A 6,217-nucleotide genomic window follows, 5' to 3' on the forward strand; every position below is an offset into this window, starting at 1 on the left:
TCTGCTGGTGATGAATTCTCTCAAGTTCTGTTTGTCTGAAAATATCTTTATTTTGCCTTTATTCTTAAGGATATATTAACTGGATATATTATATATATATTTTTTCTAGGTTGATGGGTTTTCTTTCAGTACTTTAAAGATGTCTTGTCAGTGTGTTCTTGCTTACATTATTATTTTTTTGTTTTTGTTCTTTGACTGGTGGCACTTGGGTTTACTAAACTGTGCCTTAGTACAGACATTGGGGCTTGCTCATGGTGCTCTTGACGTATAAAGCCTGGACCTTCTGGCAGTTATTCTTGAGCCATGACACCAGGAAACTGACAGCTAAGTGGATGTTTCACACAAGCTCATTATCTGTCATCTTAAGTAGCCAACATCCACTGCTAGACACAGCAACTTCTTCTTCATCTGGGACTTAATCATGGACTTCACTTCATCAACTTCGGCCACCATATTCTCATTGTCAGTCAGCGAGGACGGGAACTTGTCAGCTTTATTCAGGCCTGGGCCCAGGATTCATGGGATCTGCTTGACCAGAGACTCTGAAGCCTAAAAGGGGTCATCCTTTTTGGCCAACTTCTTGACCAGCTTCTCATTCTTGTCAAGTTTCTTCAGTGCCTCAATGCCCATGTGGGGGATATCCACAGCCTTGGCCTCATCACAGTGCTGCTGGTCCCCCAGGGCACACATGGGGAATTTGGGGCAGGGAGTGGACTTAAGCCTGACGGTGCTGGAAAAGCATTTGTCCTTCTGAGGGTCATAGTTCTTCAAGATGATCTGCAGCTCCACTGCTTCCAAAACTTCTGGCGCTGGGCAGGTTCTGGTGCAGGACTTCCAGGGAGATTTGCTGCTGTTGGTGCCTCTTGCTGCAATAAGCAGAAAAGAGTTGCTTGTGTTATTTTTGATGAGAAATTAGTTGTCATCTTTTTCTTTGTTCTCCTGTTATAATATGTCTTTCTAGCTGTTTTTAAGCATTTCTCTTTATCTCTGGTTTTCAGCATCTTCATTATGATGTGTCTTGGGATGGTTTGCTTTGAGTTATTCTGCTTTGGATTTGCTGAAATTGTTGAATCTTTTGGTTTATAGTTCCAACAGATTTTTAAAAGTTTGCCACTACTTCCTTTTTCTTTTATTCCAGCAACATTGGATTATAACATATAGCTTTCAGATGTACATCATAATTTATTTCAAATTCTGTGTAGATTATATCATGTTCACCACCCAAAAACTAATTATAATCTGTCACCACACATGTGAGCCTCATCACCCCTGTTGCCCTCCCCTGGCCCCCCTTTCCCTCTGGTAACCACCAATCCAATCTCTGCTGCTATGTGTTTGTCATTGTTTTTATCTTCTACTTATGAGGGAGATCATACTGTATTTGACTTTCTCCCTCTGACTTATTTCACTTAGCCTAATGCTCTCAAGGTCCATCCATGTTGTCACAAATGGCCGGATTTCATCATTTCCTATGGCTGAGTAGCATTCCATAGTGTATAAATAGCACATCTTCTTTATCCATTCGTCCCTTGATGGGCACCTAGGTTGCTTCCAAGTCTTGGCTATTGTGAATAATGCTTCAATGAACATAGGGGTGCATGTATCTTTATGCTTTTGTGTTTTCAAGTTCTTTGGATAAATACCCAGCAGTGGAATAGCTGGATCACATGGTAGATCTATTCTTAATTTTCTGAGGATACTCCTTACTGCTTTCCATAGTGGCTGCACCAGTTTGCACTCCCACCAGCAGTGTATGAGGGTTCCCTTCTCTCCACACCCTCTCCAACACTTGTTGTTTCCTGTCTTGTTAATTACAGCCATTCTGACTGGAGTGAGGTGATATCTCATTGTAGTTTTGATGTGCATTTCCCTGATAGCTCATGATGTTGAAAATCTTTTCATGTGCCTGTTTGGTCACTACTTCTTGAAATATTTTTCCTGCCCTCTTCCTTTTCTTACACTCCTATTACATATAAGTTAGATTGCTTGACATTATCCCACAGATCACTGAGACTCTGTTCATTTTCCATTAGTTTTGTTTTTCTTTGGGCTTCAGTGAACTTGAAGACATAACAGTATGATTTGCTATGTCTTCAAATTCATTGATCTTTACTTCTGTAATGTCTAATTTTCTATATCCCCAATAAGTGAATTTTTCATTTCAGATATTATATTTTTCTAAAAGAAAATATAGTATCTTATGGAAGATATATTTTTCGAGAACTCTAGAAAATTTCTAGAAGTTCCATTAGTTCTATTTTAATATTCATCATGTTATGTTTTCCTTTTTAAATACATGTGCAAAGGTATAATGCTGTTTTTAACATTATTCTCTGCTAGTTCCATCATCTCTGTCATTCTGTTTGTTTTTTTTTTAATTAACTGATCTCTCCTGGTATAGGTCATATTTTCCAACCTCTTGTCATGTCTAGTAATTTTTGACTGGATGCTGGACATTGTTATTTCATGTTGTTGAGCTTCTTCCTTTTAAGAGTATTTAGTTTAGTTTTGGCTGGCAGTTAGATTTTCTAGAGCAAGTCCAGAATGGCCTTTTCTCTAGAGCTAATTCTAGTGTCTCTACTGGATGCCCCAGGTGTTTAACAAGGTTCCTCTATTCTGGATAATCAGAACATAAATGTCTCCCAGCCCTGGATAAGCTCTAGGAACTGTTCATCTTAGAGCTCTCTAATCGTTGCTCTTTTTTTCAGCAATTGTTCTTTGTCTGACCTTGTGGAGTCTCATTCTATACATGCACAGCTTAGTGTTCTGCTGAGGATTCAAAAGGACCTTATGCAGATTTCTTTCTCTGCTTACCTCCCTCCTTTCTAGTACTCTGCTCCACAAATTCCAGCTGCTTCGGCCCCATCAAACTCCTATCTCTGTCTCCTCAATGCAGCAAGACCATCATGCTCTGCTTGGGTCCTCCTTCCCATGCTGTGGATTGGATAATGCCTCCAGGCAGGCGGCTATAGCAATCATGGGGCTCACCTCACTTGTTACTCTTCTTTCACAGATCACAGTCCTGCATAGCCTATTTTCCAATGTGTGTGGACTGAACTGTATCCCCCCAAATTCTTATATTCAAGTCTTAACTCCCAGTACATATCGGAATGTGACTGTATCTGGAGATAGAGTGTTTAAAGAGGTAATTAAGGTTAAAATGAGGTCCTGAGTTTAGGGCTCTAAACCAATATGACTGGTGTCCTTATAAGAAGGGGAAGAGAGACCAAGCCCATGTGAGAACATAGCAAAAAGTCACCATCTGCAGACCAAGGAGAGAGGCCTCAGAAGGAATCAAACCTGCTGACACCTTGATCTTGAACTTCTGGTCTCCAGAACTATGAGAAAATAAGCTTCTGATGTTTTGGCCATCCAGTCTGTGGTATTTATTTTGTTATGGCAGCCACAGCAATCTAATACACAATGTATGAACAACAGTTGTTTAATATACTTTGCGTGGTTTTCTAGTTGTTTACAGCAGAAAGGCAAATCTGGTGCCAGTCCTCTGCCTGAGCTGGGAGCTGGATCCAACAGATTTGTTTTACTAGGGGACAGAACAAGTTGGGAAAAGTTACAAATATTCACACAAACCTTCATTTTACACTGGAAAACATGATGAATTTTGTTTTTAAAAAACAGCTTTATTGAGGCATAATTGATTACAAAAAGCTGCACACATTTAAAGTATAAATTTGATAAGATTTAACATATGTATACACCAGAAAATCATCACCATGATCAAGATAATAAACATGGCTGTCATACCCCAAAATTTCCTTGTGCCCTTTAGTAATCCCTGAGTCCTGCCACTCCATAACCCTCCTTTCCCCCTACCAATCTTCAGGCAACCACTGACCTGCTTTGTCATCACTATAGATTAGTTGGCATTTTCCATAATTTTATATAAATGGAAGCATACAGCATGCACTCTTTTTGTCTGAAAACTCAGCATAAATTTTTTTGAGATTCATTCACATTGTTATGTGTATTAACAGTTTATTCTTTTTTGTCATTGGGCTATTTCTCTCGATATACCACAATTTTTTAATCCATTCAAATATTGATCGGCATTTGACTTCTTTCCAATGTAGGGCTATTACAAATAAAGTTGCTGTAAATATTCAGGTAGAAGTCTTTGTGAGACATATGCTTTCAGTTTTCTTGGATAAACACCTACAAGTGGAGTGATGGCTACCTGGCACTACTGAGTTTTTCTCCCCTGCTTTGTTTCTCTCTGAAGCATATATCACCTAATAAACTATATAATTTACTTCTTCATTCTGTTTATTGTCAGTCTCCCTTCACCAGAAGGGAGGTTTCATAAAGTCAGGGGACATTTTGTCTGGTTTATTGCTGTTTCCTCACTGCCTCGGATAGTGTCTCATCATAGCAGGTGCTCGATAATCAGGACAGAAACACATATTGCCTACGATGGGTTAGGCACATTTTAGGTACTTTGCATATGTAAACATTTAGTGAATTATTGAGCTAATATATTCTCTTTTTTTTGGTGAAACTCACTTGGAAAATGATATTGGATTTGTAGGTTTTATCTTGTGAAGCGTTTGTGAATAGGGTTATTTATTAGCCATTAAACAGGAATGGCAAATGTTTATTTGGCAGACTAACCCCAGGTTGTGGTAGTGGCTATGCATGCCATTGTGTTGTGAGGATTCTGAAGATAAATCTGGGTTTACTACTATGACTGATCACGATATCTGCCATGTTTACTCAGCACAGAGAATAGAAACATGGCATTTCTTGTTTAGAGCACACAGTTTATTGAAAGGAGGGAAGACTATAACATCACTTTGGCTTAAATGTCTGGTTTTGATATATATGGAATGTATTGTATTAATTTAATTTTATTTTTTAAGTTTTAAGGAATTTGGTGATGTCCAAAAGTCAAATACTGCACATAATACTCAACATAATATTGAATTGCAACACTGAAAATACCCACAAAAGAAAGGATCTATACTTAATACTTGTATTCTATCTAAATCTGTTTTTTCTCCTAATGTGTATAAAAAGCTTTTTTCAGCTTCAGCCATAGCTATTGAGGTTTCTGTTTCGGATTGTTCGATTATTTTTCATCAGGGGAAAACTGCAGGGGAAAATCGCTTATGGGAGGATTGCACTTCTCAGCTGTTCTGTTCCACACCATGCATTAGCAGGCAAATTTCGTCTATCGGTTCACCAACTTCTACCAAGAAAACTTACCCAAGCTGCTCAGAGTAAAACAGAATGCTAAAGTCTGTGACCTGTTTCTTCATTTCTGTGCATGTCGTTCTTAGAGAATTGGGTTTAATTTTCTACATTTCTGTGTTTCTGAAGAAATGTCACTTTAGAACAAATATGTCACTTTTGCTTTCCAACTTCTTATTAGATTTCCTCATAAAAACTTCGTTAATTGAGGGGTTTATAGATTCTAAATTACTAGGAACTTTGTTTTTCCTCAAGGCTAAATAATATGACTAGCTATTTGAAGGAACACCTGAAACTAATTATTCTACCTCTCTCAGTTGAAATTCTCTATAAAAGCAATAATGTAAAATGGTCCTATTATGCCCTATTCTTGTAGGGAACTACTATTTAAACATCATTCATTATTTTAAAAAGGCTAGGAAATCTTCAAGGCCTAGAGAAAAATAATGTTACTCTTGTAATACTATGTGGGAAGCTATTTCTTTTGAATTAATTTATGACAAAGGAGTCCAGAATATACAATGGGGAAAAGACCATCTCACCAATAAATGGTGCTGGGAAAACTAGACAGCCACATGCAAAAGAATGAAACTAGGCCACTATCTTACACTACCATACACAAAAATTAACTCAAAATGGATCAAAGACTTGAATGTAAGAGCTGAAATGACAAAACTCCTAGAAGAAAACATAGGCAGTAAGCTCCTTGACATTGGTCTTGGCAACGATGTTTTGGATCTGACACCAAAAGCAAAGGCAACAAAGGCAAGAATCAACAGGTGGGACTAGATGAGGCTAAAAAGCTTCTGCATAGCAAAGGAAACCACTGACAAAATGAAAAAGCAACCTACTGAATGGGAGAAAATATTTGTAAATCATATATCCAATAAGGGGTTAATATCCAAAATATATAAAGAACTCATACAATGCAATAGCAAAAAACCCAAACAATCTGATTAAAAATTGGGCAGAGGATCTGAATAGACATTTTTCCAAAGAAGACATACAG

The 6,217-nt window shown here is 37.8% G+C and overlaps 1 pseudogene; it reads right to left on the bottom strand.

Annotated features, from left to right (window-relative positions):
• Positions 1-226: 226 nt before the first annotated feature.
• Positions 227-2,866, bottom strand: LOC100069600 (large ribosomal subunit protein uL1 pseudogene; annotated as a pseudogene).
• Between the last annotated feature and the right edge of the window lie 3,351 nt (positions 2,867-6,217).

The sequence above is a fragment of the Equus caballus genome, chromosome 2 (genome assembly GCF_041296265.1).
Source record: "Equus caballus isolate H_3958 breed thoroughbred chromosome 2, TB-T2T, whole genome shotgun sequence".
Classification (NCBI taxonomy): Eukaryota; Metazoa; Chordata; class Mammalia; order Perissodactyla; family Equidae; genus Equus; species Equus caballus.